At 43.6% G+C, this 21,571-nt stretch overlaps 1 protein-coding gene and 1 non-coding gene across 2 annotated transcripts in view; one reads left to right on the top strand and one right to left on the bottom strand.

The window, feature by feature from the left end:
- The window catches only part of PITPNC1 (phosphatidylinositol transfer protein cytoplasmic 1), a 322,554-nt gene that overhangs the window by 12,757 nt on the left and 288,226 nt on the right, over positions 1 to 21,571 (top strand). The window lies entirely within an intron of this gene.
- On the bottom strand, positions 17,485 to 17,587 carry LOC126940071 (small nucleolar RNA U13). Its single transcript, XR_007720593.1, has one exon. It is a non-coding gene; the product is annotated as a small nucleolar RNA U13 (small nucleolar RNA).

Here is a 21,571-nt window from a genome sequence, read left to right as displayed (position 1 = left end):
GGAAAAAAGTAATCATGGCTTGAATAGCTGCCCTAAGGCCAGCTACAGGGTTGCAGGGGTCTGAGGAACCTTCCTTGTCAGAGCTCAGGATGCTTAGGGGTCCCCGCAAGGGCATGGAGGCTATGGCCATCATGAGTAGAAGAACCAGCTTCCGAAGGAACCCAGGATTGTGCTGGCTCTGGCTCCAGGTGCATATCTCTGCTTTCTGTGATCATTGAATGGGAAATCACGTGTTAGCAGAATAAATCCCAGAATACACATTCAGGAGAAGACGGTTCCACATGGCACATAAGTCCTTTGCCTTATTGATGTTTGTCTGGCAGATGTCCTTAAGCCTTCCCATCAGGTGCTTTATTCTGAGGGTGGCTAACTGGCTATTTAAGCCTCATCTCAATAGTGTCTGTCTAGGATGGCAAAATCACACCAGGTTCTGCTAGGCAAATCTCCCAGGTGGCATATTGTTAGAGGAGAGCTGCACTGCAGAGGACACACTGTCTTGGCCACCGGTTTTGCAAACCATAGTGGAGGAAGGAGTTTGGGGTCACCAACCACTTCCTGGCTGATTGCCTGAGCCACATTATACAAGACTGTTTGTTGACTTAGTAATACTGAAGCCAGAGCTCACCAAGACTTTGACATCAAGCATTAAAGTGACTAATTCTTCTGTTTCCCAGCACTTTGACAAAGGGGCCTCTCTTAAAACTCCTCATCGGACGTTAGTGGAAGTCGACTCATGTATCTAAACATGTAGCCAGCGTAAGTTCTTGGTCAGATTGATCCAATGACTTTTTTTAGCGTGTGTGTGTGTGTGTTTTAATCTTTTTAAGTTTGGGTGAAGTTTGACCTTCTGGAATTCCTGTTTATTCCTGAGCAAAGGAAAAAAAAAATCATCATTCTTTTTTTTTTTTTTTTTTTTTTTTGAGGCGGAGTCTCGCTTTGTCACCCAGGCTGGAGTGCAGTGGCATGCATGATCTTGGCTCACTGCAACCTCCGCTTCCTGGGTTCAAGCGATTCTCCTACCTCAGTCTCCTGAGTAGCTGGGATTACAGGCACATGCCACCATGCCCAGTTAATTTTTGTATTTTTGATAAAGACAGGGTTTCACCATGTTACCCAGGCTGGTCTCGAGCTCCTGACCTCGGGTGATCCGCCTGCTTCGGCATCCCAAAGTGCTGGGATTACAGGCATGAGCCACCACTCCTGGCCAAAATCATCATTCTTTAATTCCTTTAGCATCATATCTGACCATCTTTAGGGTGTTGTTTCTTTCCCAGACTGAATCACCCAGATAAATAAGATTGGCCAAACAAATGTAATTTGATGATACCCTATAATAATGTTGTTTAAGTAGTTAATCTAAGCTGCTTATCTCCAAAGACTGTTCCCCTGCCCCATGTCATCTTACACACACACACACACACACACACACACATACATACACATTCAGTTTCTGATTATATTTGCTGCATTAAGGCCAGATCCAGGTATTTCTGAGCACTAGTTTGTGTGTTTTTATGTGAACATAACTAGTTTATGTATTTATTTATTTATTTTTGAGATGGAGTCTCACTTTGTCATCCAGGCTGGAGTGCAGTGGCATGATCTTTGCTCACTGCAACCTCTGCCTCCTGGGTTCAAGCGATTCTCCTGCCTCAGCCTCCTGAGTAGCTGGGATTACAGGTACCCACCGCCACGCCCAGCTAATTTTTATATTTTTAGTAGAGATGGGGTTTCACCATGTTGGCCAGGCTGGTCTCGAACTCCTGACCTCAGGTAATCTGCTCACCTCGGCCTCTCAAAGTGTTGGGATTACAGGAGTGAGCCACCATGCCTGGCCAAAAAGTTCAGTTTCTTAGAGATTAAATAACCCTTCAGGATTATCAAAGGAAATAATTAGGGAAAGGTAGATGTTCTGTCCCAGTAACAGAAGAAAGTGGTCCAGAAATTTTATGTCCCATCAAATGATCGATTTTACCTAAGTATTAAACCAAGTGACATTCTTCAGTTTAACTCTGATAAATGAATCATATTCCTCTTTGCAAATAAGTTTTGTAGCTCGTGCTCTAAAAAGAGAACCACCCCTACACTCTTGGAAATTATTCCTTTTAATGGCAGTAAAAACCTTTGGCTTTCAGAGGCGTCATCAGCAGAGATGTTAGTTCATGAGCACCTGTGAGTTTCTCAAAATTAGTATCTGAAAATGATGGGAACGCACAAGCAGCACCATGTCTTTGGCACATTTAGTTGAAAACTTAAAATTCTTCAGGTGGAGATAAAGCAAATTGGAAGGTATTAAAAATGATCAGAATGTACTATCAGAGTTTTATATTTACCCTTCCATCTGAGATGCCTGCGCCTTGGAAAACCCCAGCTCACTTTTGCTAGCGGTGCCTCCAGATCCAGTTTCTAAACCACACAGCCAGATTAACATTATTGTTTTATAGTCACACTGCATGTGGACTAAAATAATTTTTTTTTCAGAGACCAGGGTCTCACCATGTTGTCCAGGCTGGTCTCAAACTCCCAAGCGCAAGTGATCTACCAGCCTTGGCCTCCCAAAGTGCTGGGATTATAGGTGTGAGCCACTGCGCCTGGCTAAAATAAATATTTTTAAGTTTAACACGGTTATTATTTTGAAATTGGAACTCTAAAAGACTTTTCAAAATTCAAAATGATCAAGAATGTTAAAAATAATGAAAAAAGCACCCCTAAACCTGCCCTAGATTCCCCAGGGGAGATTCAAAGATGTTTTGCTTTGTATCAGCACTATTGAAATAAACATGTTATCACCTAAAAGGAGCTATTTGAAGGGGACTGCACTTCATTGGATGTGTATATCCTGGTGAGTTTTTTATTAATGTTTATTGTTTTTTAAAAAATGTGTTAAAATGGCTGGGCGCGGTGGCTTACGCCTATAATCCTAGCACTTCGGGAGCCCAAGGCAGGCGGATTACTTGAGGTCAGGAGTTGGAAACCATGGTCAGGAGTTGGCCAACATGGTGAAACCCCGTCTCTACTAAAATTACAAAAAAATTAGCTGGGCGTGGTGGTGCATGTCTGTGACCCCAGCTAGCCGGGAGGCTGAGGCAGGAGAATTGCTTGAACCCAGGAGGCGGAGGTTGCGGTGAGCCAAGATCGTGCCACTGCACGCCGGCCTGGGCTACAGAGCAAGACTCCACCTCAAAAAAAAAGAAGAAGAAGAAAAATGTGTTAAAATACACATGACATTTGCCATCTTAAACCATTTTTAGTATACAGTTTTTTGTTTTGTTTGTTTGTTTTTTGAGACGGAGTCTTGCTCTGTCGCCCAGGCTGGAGTGCAGTGGTGCGATCTTGGCTCACTGCAACCCCTGCCTCCCGGGTTCACGCCATTCTCCTGCCTCAGCCTCCCGAGTAGCTGGGACTACAGGCGCCCGCCACCTCGCCCCGCTAATTTTTTGTATTTTTAGTAGAGACGGGGTTTCACTGTGTTAGCCAGGATGATCTCAATCTCCTGACCTCGTGATCTGCCAGCCTTGGCCTCCCAAAGTGCTGGGATTTCAGGCGTGAGCCACTGCGCCTGGCCTTAACCGTGTAACATTTTCATTCTTGTCAATTCTGTTAGTGATATCTACAAATAGAGCTTTCAACTCCCTATAGCCAATGACCTGGGCTTTATTAGATTTTATAGTACAATGGTCCTGTCACTTTCAAGGAGCAGTTTGTCATGAACACTATCCAAAAAAGTATCTAGAAAAATGTTAGTCTTAAGAGTTTCAATCCAGTCTGAGAAGCGTTTTCCTACTAGGGACAAAAGGTGTTTATTTAACCCTTACTGTTACCAAAACATTACACATCTACAACACAGAGGTTAAAGAAGGCCAGGCTTGGTGGCTCATGCCTGTAATCCCAGCACTTTAGGAGGTCAAGGTGGGAGGATCACTTGAGCCTAGGAGTTTGAGACCACCCTGGGCCACATAGTGAGAACCCCATCTCTTCTGTGATACCAGGGATTTGGCTACTTTTGATATAAGAGTCAGTACTAAACTCCCTCTTTAAAAAATAAGATGGGCCGGGCGCAGTGGCTCACGCCTGTAATCCCAGCACTTTGCAAAGCTAAGATGGGTGGAACATGAGGTCAGGAGTTCGAGACCAGCCTGGTCAATATGGTGAAACCCTGTCTGTACGAAAAATGCAAAAAGTAGCTGGGTGTGGTGTCGGGTGCCTGTAGTCTCAGCTACTCGGGAGGGTGAGGCAGAAGAATCACTTGAACCCAGGAGGCAGAGATTGCAGTGAGCCGAGATCGTGCCACTGCAATCTAACCTGGGCGACAGCAAGAAAAAAAAAATGGTTGCCAGGAGCAGTGGTTCACACCTATAATCAACACTTTGGGAGGATGAGGTAGGAGGATCGCTTGAGCCTAGGAGTTCAAGAACAGCCTGGCCAACACAGTGAGACCCCATATGTATTTATGTATATATTTTAAAAGTTATAGAAAACAACGCTCTTATTAAACTGGTAATTAGCAATTAAAGTAGAAAAACATCATTGGATAGATGGCTGAGAAAAGGGATCTGTAATCACCTGTTTATCTGGACAGGTTTTTTCTTTCTTTCTTTTTTTTTTAGAGATACGATCCCACTCTGTTGCCCAGGCACCATCATGACTCACTGTAGCCTCACACTCCTGGGCTCATGCTATCCTCCTGAGTAGCTAGGACCAACAGGCCTGCACCACCATGTCTGGCTAATTTTTTTCTTTTTGTAGACATGGGTGGGGAAGTGTCTTGTTACATTGCCCAGGCTGGTCTCGAATTCCTAGCCTCAAGCAATCCTCCTTCCTCAGCCTCCCAAAGTGCTGGGATTATAGGTGAGAACCACCACACCTGGCCTGGACAGGTAGTTTTGAAAACAGGGGTTATCACTAGAGAAGTGTGTGCTTGAGCTGAGGAGCATGTTGTCTGAAATGTGTAAATTTCCTATAGTTAGTGTCCTGGTGGCATGGTCCTCCATCAAGAACATTTTGCTGAGTTTTCCCTAACTTGAAATAATAACAGTGATGCTGGTGCTGATGAAAAGACTGATGTGACCCTTACATCCCGCATGAATCATCATTCTGGATTATTGTAGCCTCCGTAAAAGTGATACAGTGGATGAAAGTGGTTTTTCTCAATACTTAAAAATGCTGTGAAAATGAGATAGGTTTAAAGATATAAATGTGATTTTTTTAATCCTGCCCCACACCCAAGTGCCAAGAGTTTGGTGACTAGAATTGCATTTAGGATCGGGGTACAGATGGTAGCTTGCAGGCCGGAGACTCAAACCTTTGGCTATTGAAGGCCATGACAAATGCTCATTTTTTGATACTCTGTTTTTGCTGCTCATAAAGAGGCATCATGTTCAAAATGGAAACTCTTTAGATTCAGGACTTGATAGTTCACCTCTTTTGGATTGTGTTTGACGGAAACTTGGACACAGCTGAGTGTAATTATGCTTTTCAGCAGTATGACTTATAGTACTGCAGATATGGGCACACTTTGAGATTTTTCTTTTTGCCAAAATTTGTCTGAAAAGGAGGTTGGTGGTGGTTGTGTGTGCATGTGTGTTTTTAAGGTAATTAGGCTATCAGGGGTCCAAATGGAATAATCCCCTTAAGCCTTTTCAAGAAAAACACTTTTGAAGGGGTAAGTATACTTAAAATTAGCCATTATTTACATAGGTGCTCAGCTTTTTGACCATGTTCTCTAGGAGTTGTTTCTTTTACATTTTGGTTATGTTTGTCAGAAACAATCTTATGTTTTATTTTTTATTTTTCTTTCTTTCTTTATTTTTGAGACAGAGTCTCACTATGTTGCCCAGGCTGGAGTGCAGTGGCGTGATCTCAGCTCACTGCAACCTCTGCCCTCAGGTTCAAGCAATTCTTCTGCCTCAGCCTCCCAAGTAGCTGGGATTACAGGCACCCGCCACCACACCTGGCTGATTTTTGTATTTTAGTAGAGATGGGGTTTCATCATGTTGACCAGGTTTATCTCAAACTCCTGACCTCAGGTGATCCACCAGCCTCGGCCTCCCAAAGTGCTGGGATTACAGGCATGAGCCACCACACCTGGCCTTAGTTTTATTTTTTGAGATGGGGTCTCTCTCTGATGCCCAAACCGGAGTGCAGTGGTGCAATCACTGCTCACTGCAGCCTTCACCTCCCTGAGCTGAAGCCTTAGCCTCCTGAGTAGCTGGGACCACAGGCGTGAGCCACTGTGCCTGGCCGCGACCAACTTATTTTTTAAAGAGGGAGTTTAGTACTGGTTCTTAGATCAAAAGCAGCCAGATCCCTGGTATCACAAAAGCTTCATCATGGATTTATCTATTTTTCATCTCCAGAATGCCACCTCAGTGCTGTCCTGGCCAACAATCTGTTCTCTAGACCTGGAGAAGGAACTGCCGCAAGGCTCTTCCAGGCCTCTCTTTTTGAGAAAAGTTAAGAACAAAGTAAAAAGATGCAGTGGCGAAATGACGTCGGGGTTAATGGATTGGGATTTTAGGGCTGGAGTCCAGGCTTTTGTAGCTCTCTGCTGAGTGCAGGATCTGCCCTGAACATCTCTCAAAATCATGGGCTGGGGTAAAACCTGCTCACCCTGGCTCAGACCAGAGGACTTTGCAGCCACCTCGAGACATATGTTTGGGTGTGTCTCATCTCCAATCAGGATGTTCAGCTTGCTTTCTGCTTTTCTTAGATCTTTTTGAATTGCGAATTTGGTCACAGCTGACCACTTGCTTTTACATCAATACTTAAAAGTGTTCAAGGCCGGGCATGGTGGCTCACGCCTGTAATCCCAGCACTTTGCGAGGCCGAGGCGAGCGGATCACGAGGTCAGGAGATCGAGACCATCCTGGCTAACACGGTGAAACCCGTCTCTACTAAAAATACAAAAAATTAGCCGGGTGTAGTGGCAGGCGCCTGTTGTCCCAGCACATGCCATACATGCCATACAGGCACATGCCACCATGCCGGGCTAACTTTTGTGTTTTTAGTAGAGACGGGGTTTCACCGTGTTAGCCAGGCTGGTCTGGAACTCCTGACCTTGTGAGATCTGCTCACCTCGGCCTCCCAAAGTGCTGGGATTATAGGCATGAGCCACTGCGCCCAGCAGAGGGTAAGCTTTGATGGTTGTTCTCAATTGGTCGTTGTCAGCTTTCAATGGCCGGCCACTATGATCCTCATCTTCAAGGCTCTTGTCTCCTTTGAACAACTTCTTGGACCACCACTGCACTGTACATTCTGTAGGCATTCCTGGGGGCAAATGCGTTGTTGATGTTGAGAGTTGTCTCCACTGCTTTACCACACATTTTGAGCTCGAATAAGAAAATTGCTCGAATTTGCTTTTTGTCTAACATCATTTCCATAGTCTAAAATAAATATAAAATAAACAGCAAGTAATAAGTCATTAGCAAAAAAAGTGAAAAAATGTGCATTAAAATGATGTATAACATAACCATATTTATTTAAGAACGTATTCCAATATCAAACGGCAAATTCCAACAATGCAAAAATTTACCCCTGAAAAGAGGCATAGTCACTTTAAACTTGGTTTTTCTTTCATTTTACTTTACCCTCTTATTGATGAAACACCTTTGCATTTTATCTCCCTGAGCTAAAGTACCTGTAAGTTGCTCAGAGTTGGGGTTGGTGTAGTACTGTGGAAGAGTGTGGACACAGAAGATCTAGTCTGTCCTTGCTGTGTGATATCAGTGATTTGATTGAGAAAGACTCATTTTCCTGGGCCTCACCTGTCAATGTTCTCAACTGTCAAATGCCCTCTTTTGGCCTGTATTAGGGACTGATCTCATACAATACGGAGCCTACTCTGCAAATACAAGGGGTCGTGATCATTGTCCATTTGTGGGAAGTGTGAAAACACCTGGGGATCATGGTGGGCTAGATACTGTCTCACACTTTAAAATGCCTTTATTTTAGGGGTACCCTCTAGTGCAATAGGTATTTTGGACTCTCTGCTTTCCACATGGCCAATGGGAAATCCTGAGATGTCCATGGGATCTAAGTTTGCCCAGTGGGAATGTTGTGTCATAGTCATAAAGGCTTAAGGATTACTTTATTTCCAGCCCTGCAGGGGCTATAAATTGCTACTTTAAATTTCATTCTCCAGCACGCTGATGTTTATGTTGCTATGGTGGTGTGTCTCTTGCTCGGGTGACAAGATTGCCATTGGAAATAGGCCAAAGTAACAGCCTAACAGGTGGCTGTGCTTTGGGAAGTCATTTGCAAAACTATTTTGCGAAGAAGTCTGGTGCAAATAAGTCACACGACTGTGCCCTTAACTGTAGTTTATAGTTTAGCATTTTTTTTTAAAACGCATTCCTCCCCCTTTCCGTTTTATATATAGACATTTTTCCTCTTTCAAGTAGTGCCATGCTGATTTCCTGTAGTAACACAAGGAAAGATTTCAGTTCATTTTATTTAGCAGTGGATGTCCTTTCTTTATTTTGTGTAACCGGAGCCCTCTTTCTAAAAATAACCCTTCTTTTCCTAATGTGATTCTTCTTATAGCCGATGTACTCTATTTAAATGAAAGGCCTTTTTAACATGCCCATTTTAATTGATATATATTTATTACATATAACTATATATAATAAAATACATATATAAATATATAATAAAAGATTTCCCTGTAGGGTCTAATCCTTAGTGAATGTGGTAGCAGAAATTGTTCTTTACACTTTCACCTGCCAATTATGACTGTTTTCTTTCTCTCTTTCTGTTTTTTTTTTTTTTTTTTTTTTTTTTTTTTTTTTGAGATGGAGTCTCACTCTGTCATGTCACCCAGGCTGGAGTGCAATGGCGCCATCTTAGCTCGCCGCATCACTGCAACCTCCGCCTCCTGGGTTCAAGCAATTCTCCTGCCTCAGCCTCCCGAGTAGCTGGGATTACAAGCATGTGCCACCACACCCAGCTAATTTTTGTATTTTTAGTAGAGACGGGGTTTCACCATGTTGACCAGGCTGGTCTCAAACTCCTAACCTCAAGTGATCCACCTGCCTTGGTCTCCCAAAGTGTTGGGATTACAGGCGTGAGCCACCATGTCTGGCCAGTTTTCTTTATTTTGAGATAAAATCATAGAAAGAACCTGAGTATTAAACCAGTTCAACTTCCTACCCACTTGAGAGTCCTTTCTATGATAATCTTGGGTGGCAATCATCTTGCCTTTGGGCTTACTACCAGCTATCACTTGGGTGTGGGCTCTTTTTGGTAATATAACCTCTGCAGTTTTCCACTTTGATTTGTTGGACGATGCTTTCTCATGTTTAATTGGTATGTGATTCCTTAGAGCTTTCAGGATCGTTTCTACCGCTATAGTGACACAAACACAAGCCCCTTCCGCATGCTGACTCTTTAAACATTTAAAGAAATCTATAATGTTGGCTGGGTGCGGTTGCTCTTGCCTGTAATCCCAGCACTTTGGGAGGCTGAGGCAGGTAGATCACGAGGTCAGGAGTTCAAGACCAGCCTGGCCAAGATGGTGAAACCCTGTCTCTACTAAAAATACAAAAAATTATCTGGGCGTGGTAGTGGGCGCCTGTAATCCCAGATACTCAGGAGGCTGAGGCAGAGAATTGCTTGAACCCAGGAGGCGGAGGTTGCAGTTAGCTGAGATCGTGCCACTGCACTCAAGCCTAGAGGACAGAGTGAGACTCCATCTAAAAAAAAAAAAAAAAATCTAGAATGTTGTCCTCTGGCCTTCTCTTCCACTGGCTTACTACTCTCAATTCCTTCAGATTGAATTTATGAAATGCTTTTGTCTCCCTCACCATTCCTGTGGTTCCTCTTTCTTATTGTCCTTTAGAAAAGGACAATAAACATTGAACGCAATGCTTTAGAGCAGAGGTCAACCAACTTTTTCTGCAAACCGCCAGATAGCAATATATTAGACTTGCAAGCCGTAAAGTCTCTGTTACAACTACTCAACTCTGACCTTGTAACATGAAAGCAGGCATAGGGCAACATGTAAATGAATAGGTGTGGCTGTGTTCCCGTAACATTTTATTTATGGACACTGAAATTTGAATTTCATAAAATTTTCACATGCCACAAAATATTACGTGCCTTTTGCTTTTTTTTTCCCCAACCATTTAAAAATGCAAAACCCATTTGTAGTTGGAGAGGCGTACGAAAACAGGCTGTGGGCTGCATTTGGCCCATGGGCGGTTATTTACTGATCTTAAATATTGGAAGACCAATGCTGAAATCACTGGAACTTCAGCTTTAACACTAGCACTGTCATTTTCGGAAGCTGCATCAAACTGCCGGCTGCTTCTGACAAGGTGGTCAGTTACACTTGGTCTTCTCCACCCCCGCACTCCTCCCCCATTTCCTGACAGAGCTGTCTCTCTAACCTGTGGGTATGTGTTCTGCCAGAAACAAGAAGCCATACCACAGCAACCATAACCATAGGACTTTGAAACAAATGCAGTGAATGGCATCCACTAGTTTCAAGTTTGACCACATGTTTTTATTGTTTGTTTTTTGAGGTGGAGTCTCGCTCTGTTGCCCAGGCTGGAGTGCAGTGGCGCAATCGCTGTTGGCTGCAACCTCCCCCTCCCAGGCTCAAGTGATTCTCTTGCCTCAGCCTCCCAAGTAGCTGGGATTACAGGTGCCCACCACCATGACCGGCTAATTTTTGTATTTTTAGTGGAGATGGAGTTTCACCATGTTGGCCAGACTAGTCCGGAACGCCTGACCTCAAGTGATCTGCCCGCCTTGGCCTCCCAGAGTGCTGGGATTACAGGCGTGAGCCACGGCGCCTGAACTGACCACATTTTTGATTCTTGCTTCTGTTATATCTATATTAACCATTCCTCTTAGCTGCGTGGCAGATGTGATAAGCATGCCTTTATGTCTTTCTCTAAGTCACTGACTTTTCAGTAACATCTAAATCATAAAACATAAGTCTGGCCGGGTGCAGTGCTTGTGCCTGTAATCCCAAGAGGCCGAGGCAGGAGGATTGCTTGAGTCCAGGAGTTTGAGACTAGCCTGGGCAACAGAGTGGGACCCCATCTCTAAAAAAAAAAAGTCGTGACTGCTTTCCTTTGTTGCAGAAACCAGTAGGTATTTGGGTGTAGAAATGAAACCCTCAATTATATTCATAAAGGCTAAAAATGAACTATTCCCTACTTGCTCATTTGTTTTAATTTTGAAAATAAGGTTCTCATTAGATATTTTGAGAAACAGTTTAAGATTATAATTTCGTATGCAGAGGAGAAAATTTAGAAAATGGTGAAGCCAACTTTTTTAGTGTATAAACATTTAATTATAATTATATGTGTGTCTGTGTGGACATTTATTTAGCAAGGCTTTGCTTTAAGGGGAAGGGAAAACACAGAGGGCCAACATTTATGGAACATTCTAGTGGGCCAGGCCCAATGTGTTAATCATCTCATTTCAATTTTGCAGTTATCCTCCAAGGTGGATCCTATTATCTTCATTTAACAGACGTGGAAATTGAGGCTTAGAGGATTTGACAAAATTACCCCGATCAGGCCGGGCGCGGTGGCTCAAGCCTGTAATCCCAGCACTTTGGGAGGCCGAGGCGGGTGGATCACGAGGTCAGGAGATCGAGACTATCCTGGCTAACATGGTGAAACCCCGTCTCTACTAAAAATACAAAAAACTAGCCGGGCGTGGTGGCGGGCGCCTGTAGTCTCAGCTACTTGGGAGGCTGAGGCGGGAGAATGGCGAGAACCCGGGAGGCGGAGCTTGCAGTGAGCCGAGATCACGCCACTGCACTCCAGCCTGGGAGACACAGCGAGACTCCGTCTCAAAAAAAAAAAAAAAAAAAAAAAAAAAAAAATTACCCCGATCATTAATGGCAGAGCTGGATGTAAACCCTGGGCTTGGTCAGGCGCGGTGGCTCATGGCTGTAGTCCCACCTTTCTGGGAGGCTGAGGCGGGCAGATCACCTGAGGTCAGGAGTTTGAGACCAGCCTGGCCAACATCCTGAAACCCTGTCTCCACTAAAAATAGGAAAATTATCCACGTGTGGTGGGCAGGTGCCTGTAATCCCAGCTACTTGGGAGGCTGAGACAGGAGGATCCCTTGAACCTGGGAGGCGGAGGTTGCAGTGAGCCGAGATTGCGCCACTGCACTCCAGCCTGGGCGACAGAGCCAGGCTCCGTCTCAAAACAAACGAACAAAATTCCTGGGCTTTTTGGCTACAAATTCCATTCCAGCAACACCATTGTTTTGCATAACCAAAGAGAAGTTGATGTTAATTCATTGTCAAGTTATTTGTACCAATATCCTAAATATCCTAAAATGGGAATATTTTCCTCAGTTATTTACTGGAATGATAACATTTCTGGAGCATACATCTTCAAAACTGTAATGTAAATTAAGAATATGAACATTCTTAGTGGAAAGAGACTGTTCAAGTTAACATTATTTGCATTTGCCATTCTTTGGTGAAACCAGAAACATAGATACAATTTTAGATTACCTTCAAGCTATTATAAATCTTGAGGGAAACCTTGATTGATTTTTAGAAAACTATGTCTATCTAGACTGTATCTTGCAAACAGGCACTTTAAGATGTCATTATATGAATATTCAGAAACTAAGATGTAATAGAGCCTAGATGAGAATGTGTGATAATCTAAAGATATCATTTAAGTCAAGGCTTTAAAAATACATGACTTCGAGTGAGAAACTAAGCCTTGTAAACAAGTTCTTTACAATTCACCAAGCATGCTCTAAACCTGCATCCATCCTGAGTCCTTTTAAAGGAGACTTATAAAAGGGAGATGAAAGAGATTGTCAAAATATATTTTTGAAGCACAAAGTAAAACATATTTAGTATTTTAATTGTATGAAATGAGTTGCTTAAACTAATAGCCGCTGCTGGGAATGACAAAAGCTTGGCTAAGATTATTCTACGGGGAAGCTGGTTTATGGCTTTCTGGGGCCGGTGGCCGGGCATGGTTTAGATTATAGGTTCCTTGTAGGATTATGATTGTTATTGCCTCTTTTTTAACTCCCTGTAGGAGCTTTGATAGTGCTTTGCACATGGTGTTTGCTTAGTTGAGGTTGACTACCAGTTTATGGTCATTTAAATTCAGATTTAGGGCCAGGCACCGTGACTCACGCCTATAATCCCAGCACTTTGGGAGGCTGAGGCAGGCAGATCACCTGAGGTCAGGAGTTTGAGACTAGCCTGGCCAACATGGTGAAACCCTGTCTCTACTAAAAATGCAAAAATTAGCCAAGCATGATGGCACACACCTATAATCCCAGCTACTTGGGAGGCTGAGGCATGAGAATCACCTGAACCCAAGAGGTGGAGGTTGTAGTGAGCCAAGATCATGCCACAGCACTCCAGCCTGGGCAACAGAGTGAGACTCTGTTTCAAAACAAAAAATTCGGATTTAGGGACGGGTGCAGTGGCTCATGACTGTAATCCCAGCTACTGGGGAGGCTGAGGTGCGAGGATCACCTGAGTCTGGGAGTTCAGGGCTGCAGTGAGCTATGATTGCGCCACTGTACTCCAGCCTGAGTGACAGAGCAAGACCCTGTCTCAAAAAAAAAAAAAAAAAAAAAAATTCAGATTTAATTTTGTGTTGATCGTGGCTTAAAAAACAAGAAAAACATATTGCTGTTTTAAAATTTTTATTTTTTATTGGATGTTGCACAGGTATGAATCAATTTACCCATAAATCTATTGTCCAGTTTAATAAGTAGAATGTTATGAGTGTATTCAACATTTTCTTTCTTTCTGTTTTTTTTGAGACAGGGTCTTCGCTTTGTTGCCCAGGCAGGAGTGCAGTGTCATGATCTCAGCTTACTGCAACCTCTGCCTTCTGGGTTCAAGCGATTCTCCTGCCTCAGCCTCCTGAGTAGCTGGGATTACAGGCATGCTCTACCATGCTCAGCTAATTTTTTGTATTTTGTTTTTTTTTTATACTTTTAAGTTCTAGGGTACATGTGCACAACGTGCAGGTTTGTTACATATGTATGTGTGTGCCATGTTGGTGTGCTGCACCCATTAACTCATCATTTACATTAGGTGTATCTCCTAATGCTATCCCTCCCCGCTCCCCTCTCCCCACAATGTGCCCCGATGTGTGATGTTCCCCTTCCTGTGTCCTAGTGATCTCGTTGTTCAATTCCCACCTATGAGTGAGAACATGCGGTGTTTGGTTTTCTGTTCTTGCGATAGTTTGCTGAGAATGATGGTTTCCAGCTGCATCCATGTCCCTACAAAGGACGCAAACTCATCCTTTTTTTATGGCTGCATAGTATTTCATGGTGTATATGTTCCACATTTTCTTAATCCAGTCTGTCACTGATAGACATTTGGGTTGATTCCAAGTCTTTGCTATTGTGAATATTGCCACAATAAACATATGTGTGCATATGTCTTTATAGCAGCATGATTTACAATCCTTTGGGTATATACCCAGTAATGGGATGGCTGGGTCAAATGGTATTTCTGTTCTAGATCCTTGAGGAATCGCCACACTGTTTTCCACAATGGTTGAACTAGTTTATAGTCCCACCAACAGTGTAAAAGTGTTCCTATTTCTCCACATCCTCTCCAGCACCTGTTGTTTCCTGACTTTTTAATGATTGCCATTCTAACTGATGTGAGATGGTATCTCATTGTGGTTTTGATTTGCATTTCTCTGAGGGCCAGTGATGATGAGCATTTTTTCATGTGTCTGTTGGCTGTATAAATGTCTTCTTTTGAGAAGTGTCTGTTCATATCCTTTGCCCACTTTTTGATGGGGTTGTTTTTTTCTTGTAAATTTGTTTGAGTTCTTTGTAGGTTCTGGATATTAACCCTTTGTCAGATGAGTAAATTGCAAAAATTTTCTCCCGTTCTGTAGGTTGCCTGTTCACTCTGACGGTAGTTTCTTTTGCTGTGCAGAAGCACTTTAGTTTAATTAGATCCCATTTGTCAATTTTGACTTTTGTTGCCATTGCTTTTGGTGCTTTAGACATGAAGTCCTTGCCCATGCCTATGTCCTGAAGGGTATTACCTAGGTTTTCTTCTAGGGTTTTTATGGTTTTAGGTCTAACATTTAAGTCTCTAATCCATCTTGAATTAATTTTCGTATAAGGAGTAAGGAAAGGATCCAGTTTCAGCTTTCTACTTATGGCTAGCCAATTTTCCCAGCACCATTTATTAAGTAGGGAATCCTTTCCCCATTTCTTGTTTTTGTCAGGTTTGTCAAAGATCAGATGGCTGTAGATGTGTGGTATTATTTCTGAAGGCTCTGTTCTGTTCTATTGGTCTATATCTCTGTTTTGGTACCAGTACCATGCTGTTTTGGTTACTGTAGCCTTGTAGTATAGTTTGTAGTATAGTATAGGCATCAGGTAGCGTGATGCCTCCAGCTTTGTTCTTTTGGCTTAGGCTTATCTTGGCAATTTTTTGTATTTTTAGTAGAGATGGGGTTTCATCATGTTGCCTAGGCTAGTCTTGAACTCCTGAGCTCAGGTGATCCTCCCTCCTTGGCCTCTGAAAGTGCTGGGATTACAAGCGTGAGCCACCATGCCTGGCCCCTATTCAACATTTTGTATACGCCTCTTCTTGATCCCAGACCTTCTATACATATAGCATTATAGAGGATTTAGTTTTCAATAACTTGCTATTTTTTCCTAGTAAATTTTCAAAGAGATATCATTCACATGCCACAAAATTAATTCTTTTAAACAAATGTACAGATCCCTGGATTTTAGTATTCTTAAGGTTGTGCACCCATCACCACTATTCAATTCTAGAATATTTTCTTTTCCTTTTTTGGAGATTGGGTCTTGCTGTGTTGCCTGGGCTGGAGTACAGTGGCTTTTCACAGGTGCGATCATCACGCACTTCAGCTTTGAACTCCTGGGCTCAAGCAATTCTCCTGCCTCAGCCTCCTGAGTAGCTGGATTTCAGGTGTGTGTCACCTTGCTTGGCTAATTCTAGAATATTTTCACTACTCCCAAAAGAAACCTCATATCCATTGGCAGACACTCCCCATTTCCCGGTTTCCCCAACCACTGATAGCTACTAATCTATACTTTCTATCCTTACAGATTTGCCTGTTCTAGACATTTCATATAAATGGAATCATACAATGTGTGACCTTCATGTTTGGCTTCTTTTGCTTAGCATAATGTTTAATAAAAGTGTGTGTTGGAGCATGAAGCAGTAAGTACTTCATTCCTTTTCATGGCTTAATTATATATATAAGATTTTTGTTTGTTTGTTTGTTTTTTGAGATAAAGTCTCGCTCTATCTAGCAGGCTGGAGTGCTTTGGTGCGATCTCAGCCCCCTGCAACATCCGCCTCCCAGGTTCAAGAGATCCTCCCGCCTCAGCCTCCCGAGTAACTGGGATTACAGATGTGTGCCACCACGCCCGGCTAATTTTTGTATTTTTAGTAGAGGCAGGGTTTCACCATGTTGGCCAGGTTGGTCTCGAACTCCTGGCCTCAATTGATCCCTCCACCTCTTCCTCCTAAATCGCTGGGATTACAGGTGTGAGCCACCATGCCTGGCCTCATGGCTTAATAATGTTTGATTGCATGGATATACAATATTTATATTATTGGACATTTGGGTTGTTTCCAGTTTTTGGCTATTATGAACAATGCTGCTATGAACATTCACGTACAAGCTTTTATTTAATCACTTGTTTTCAATTCTTCGGGACATATACCTAGGGGTGGAATTGCTGGGTCATATGTAATTCTATGTTTAGGTTTTTGAGGAACTGCCAAACTGTTTTTCACAGTGCCTGCACCGTTTTACATTCCCACCTACAGTGTACGACGGTTCCAGTTTCTCTGCATCCTGGCCAGCACTGTACTTTCTGTCTTTTTGGTCCTAGCCATTCTAGTAGGTGTGAAGTGATATCTCATTGTGGTTTTGATTTGCATTTCCCTAATGACGAATCATGTTGGAAATCTTTTAATCTACCAGCAATTTGTATATCTTCTTTGAATAAATTTCTGTTCAAATCCTTTGTCTAGTTTTCAGTTGGGTTACATGTCTTCTATTGTTGAGTTGTAAAACTTCCTCATATGTTCTTGATGTTAGACCCCCATCAAATATTTGATTTACAAACATTTTCTTCCATTCTGTGGGTTGTCTTTTCACTTTTTCATAGTGACCTTTAAAACACAAAAGTTTTAAATTTAAAAAAACTAAAATAAGGCTGGCGTAGTGGCTCACACCTGTAATCCCAGCACTTCGGGAGCCTGAGCTGGGCAGATCACCTGAGGTCAGGAGTTTGAGACCAGCCTGACCAACATGGAGAAACCCTGTCTCTACTAAAAATATAAAATTAGCCAGGTGCGTGTAATCCCAGCTACTCGGGAGGCTGAGGCATCAGCCTGAATTGCTTGAACCCAGGAGGTGGAAGTTGTGTGAATCGAGATCACGTCCGGCCTGGGCAACAAGAACGAAACTCCATCTCAAAAAAAAAAAAAAATCTAAAATAAATTATTTTTTACATCAGATAGGCAATGTGCTGATGTCATAATAAGGTTTGAGAGAGGCACATCTCACACATGAGTGTAAAACCCAATCTCTATGCTTGTGAACCACAAAAGGTTCAAAAGTTTTATTTTATTTTTTGAGACAGAGTCTCGCTCTGTTGCCCAGGCTGGAGTGCAGTGGGGCAGTCATGATTCAACGCAGCCTCTGCCTCCCCAGTTCAAGGTATTCTTCTGCCTCAGCCTCCCAGTAGCTGGGATTATAGACATTCACCACCACGCCCAACTAATTTTTTTGTAGTTTTAGTAGAGACAGAGTTTTACCATGTTTCCCAGGCTGGCCTTGAACTCCTGAGCTCAGGCAATCCGCCCAACTCGGCCTCCCAAAGTGCTAGGATTACACGTGTGAGTCACCTTGCCTGGCCTAGGATCAAACTTTTTTTTTTTTCTTTGAGACAGAGTTTCGCTCTTTTTGCCCAGGCTGGAGTGCAATGGCATGATCTCAGCTCACCGCAACCTCTGCCCCCTGGATTCAAGCGATTCTCCTGCCTCAGCCTCTCGAGTAGCTGGGATTACAGGCATGCGTCACCATGCCTGGCTAATTTTTGTATTTTTAGTAGAGACGGGGTTTCTCCATGTTGCTCAGGCTGGTCTTGAACTCCCGACCTCAGGTGATCCACCCGCCTTGGCCTCCCAAAGTGCTGGGATTGCAGGCGTGAGCCACCGCACCTGGCCAAGTTTTTTTTTTTTTTTGAGATGGAGTCTCACTCTGTCGCCTAGGCTGGAGTGCAGTGGCGCGATCTTGGCTCACTGCAACCTCCACCTCCCAGGTTCAAGTGATTCTCCTGTGTTAGCCCCCCAAGTAGCTGGGATTACAGGCGCGCGCCACCACACCCGGCTAATTTTGTACTTTTAGTAGAGGTGAGGTTTCACCATGTCGTCCAGGCTGGTCTCAAACTCCTGACCTCAAATGATCCACTCACCTTGGCCTCCCAAAGTGCTGGGATTACAGGCATGAGCCACTGTGCCCGGCCCAAATCATTCATTTCTTTATGGCTAAAAAATAGTATCAAGCCTGTAATCCCAGCACTTTGGGAGGCCGAGACGGGCGGATCACGAGGTCAGGAGATCGAGACCATCCTGGCTAACGTGGTGAAACCCCGTCTCTACTAAAAAATACAAAAAACTAGCCGGGCGAGGTGGCGGGCGCCTGTAGTCCCAGCTACTCGGGAGGCTGAGGCAGGAGAATGGTCTAAACTCGGGAGGCGGAGCTTGCAGTGAGCTGAGATCCGGCCACTGCACCCCAGCCTGGGCGACAGAGCAAGACTCTGTCTCAAAAAAAAAAAAAAAAAAAAAAAAGTATCCTTTGTATAAATCTGCCATGATGTATTTATTTATTCTTCACTCCATACAGATTGGGTTGTTTCCAGAGGTTGCTATTATGAACACTGTTGCTCTGAACTCACTTGAACGTGTATGCGTGAGTTTCTCTCCAGGGTATGCGCCTAGAAGTGTAGTGCGTGCACGTGTTTTCCAAAGCGATTGGCATACTTACGCTCCTATCAGCGATGTGTCAGAATTACATTTTGGAAAACAGTTTTAAGCATTGTGTTTGTTCTGTCTCTCATTGAAATAAGTCATTACTAAAAAGAAACAAGTGGTATTTGCAAGTGAAATTTGCCTTTTAGGCCTCTGATATTTTATTAGCAAGAATTAAACAAGCAAAAGGCCAATAGCTTGAGAACGTAGTATGCAATTAGTATCTCTTTGTTTTGTTTAATTTATTTTATTTTTTCACAGCGAAGACTTAACTATCTCTTTACATTTTAAAATATTAATGTGGAGCTTAAACAGGTCTTTGGCTGGTTTGTTTGTTTTTCAGACAGGGTCTCACTCTGTCACCCAGGCTGGAGTGCAGTGCAGTGGCGCAATCACAGCTCACTGCAGCCGCGACCTCCCAATCCCAAGCGATCCTCCCACCTCAGCCTCCTGAGTAGCCGGGACCACAGGTGTGCACTGCCACACCCAGCTAATTTTTTTGATTTTTTTTTTTTGTAGAGATGATGTCTTGCTATGTTGCCCAGGCTGGTCTTGAACTCCTGGGCTCAAGCGATCCTCCCACTGTGGCCTCACAAAGCACTGGGATTACAGGGGTGAGCCACTGACCGCACCGGCCTGGTGAAGGTTTTTGCTATTAGTAGGTGAGTCTGTGTGTTAATTAAAGCAACATCACACCAGTCTACTATTGCTCTCTTACCTAGGGTCTGGAGCAAGTATAATAGAGCAGTTTGACTGGGCTGGGTGGCTCACACCTGTAATCCCAGCACTTTGGGAGGCCGAGGCAGGTGGATCACGAGGTCAGGAGTTCAAGACCAGCCTGGCCAAGTTGGTGAAACCCTGTCTTTACTAAAAATACAAAAATTAGCTGGGCGTGGTGGTGGGCACCTGTAATCCCAGCTACTTGGGAGGCTGAGGCAGAGAACTGCTTGAACTCGGGAGGTGGAGGTTGCAGTGAGCCGAGATTGCACCACTGCACTCCAGTGTGGGCGACAGAGTGAGACTCCATCTCAAAAAAAAAAAAAAAAAAAAAAAGAGCAGTTGACAGAGTATGAAAGGGAGGTGGGAGTGCTTCCCTTTCTTGGTACTCACCTATTGGCATACAGTGGTTACGCTAAGACAGAATCCTGCCCATAATGATGAGACACCTACCCTATTTCATGATCTTATTCAATAGTATCATATGAAAAGGTTGAAGGGTGCAGAATTGGGCCAGTAGTGCTCAGAACCTTGAAAGAGTTGGAAATTCTCTCTGGAGTGGGGCAAATCTACAGCTTATAAAGAAAGCGAGTCGTCCTGGAAAGCACAGCACACAGGTCACCACGGATGGCCAACAGGAGGTAAAGAAATGCTCCTGGAAGGTGGGTGGGCTGGGGAGGTGGGCAGCCTGCCTGGCAGGGAAGCATGTTGGAAAGTGCTTCAACTGGGAGCTTGGGCCCAGGGACAGAATGCCACTTATGAGGCAGGAGTAAGGGGAGGAGAAAGGAGAAACTGACAAGATGCCCCAGGCCCAGGAGAACCTGTGTCCTAGTAGGTCACCAGGCCCTGTGTTAAAGAAACGGGAACCTGAAGACCAGTAGGCAACTTGGCGTCAGGAACAAGGTAATGTTATGATTGGTTATCATAACTGGGGTATGAGATCAGAGCTAGATGGACTTGCTCCTTATTCCTCGTACAGAGAGTAATAATGACTATCATCCTGGGGGTACTTAATAAGGGCTAAGCACTTATGTGTATTAATTTGTTTAATCCACACAACAATCCTGTGAAGTAGATTTGGTTACTGTTCCTGTGTTACAAATGGGGAAGTGAGGCACAGAGAGGGAAGTGGCAGAGCCAGGGTTTGAACCCAGATACTCAAGCTCCCTTCCCATGGTACTGTACTTCTTCTAGAAAAACCATGGTTTGGGGAGTCAAACAGGCTTGGTTTCTAATCTTCATTTTAACCTCATACTATCTTTCTTTTATGACCTCAGGCAAGTCAATGGAATTGTCTGTGACCACAGTTTCCTTATTTATAAAATAAGAAGCCTGAGATTCAGATCACATATGGAAGTGCCTCACCCTTGCCTGGCCCTCAGTAGGGACTTAGTAAATAGCCATTAATACTACTCCTACAAATAAACCTTTCCAAACTGAGCACAGGACTTGGCCTGGAGCCTGGGGCAGGGTTTAATGTGTGCTGAGGATTGGGTAATTTTTCTAGGGGGGATGAGAAACATGGGGGTCAAAATTCCAAGTAGATACTGTACTGACAAAACTAGGTGCTGATGGCACAAGCTCCAGGAGCCTTGGAATTAGCCAAGTTCTCCAACTTGACTAGAGACTAGGTTAAAATCTCAAAGACCTCATCCCTCATCTCTGTGATTAGGCTCTTGATTGCCGTGACCTTACCTTAAATAAGCCCTGATTTAACCTGAAAGAGAAGAAATCAGAACATGACAAGGTCTGCTGTTTCACCTTCTTACATATTTATCTTTTTTTTTTTTTTGAGACGGAATTTCACTCTTGTTGTCCAGGCTGGAGTGCAGTGGTGCGACCTCGGCT

This window comes from Macaca thibetana, chromosome 16 (genome assembly GCF_024542745.1).
Source record: "Macaca thibetana thibetana isolate TM-01 chromosome 16, ASM2454274v1, whole genome shotgun sequence".
Lineage (NCBI taxonomy): Eukaryota > Metazoa > Chordata > Mammalia > Primates > Cercopithecidae > Macaca > Macaca thibetana.
Note: the sequence above shows the minus strand (reverse complement) of the source record. Positions and strands in the feature narration are given on the sequence as shown.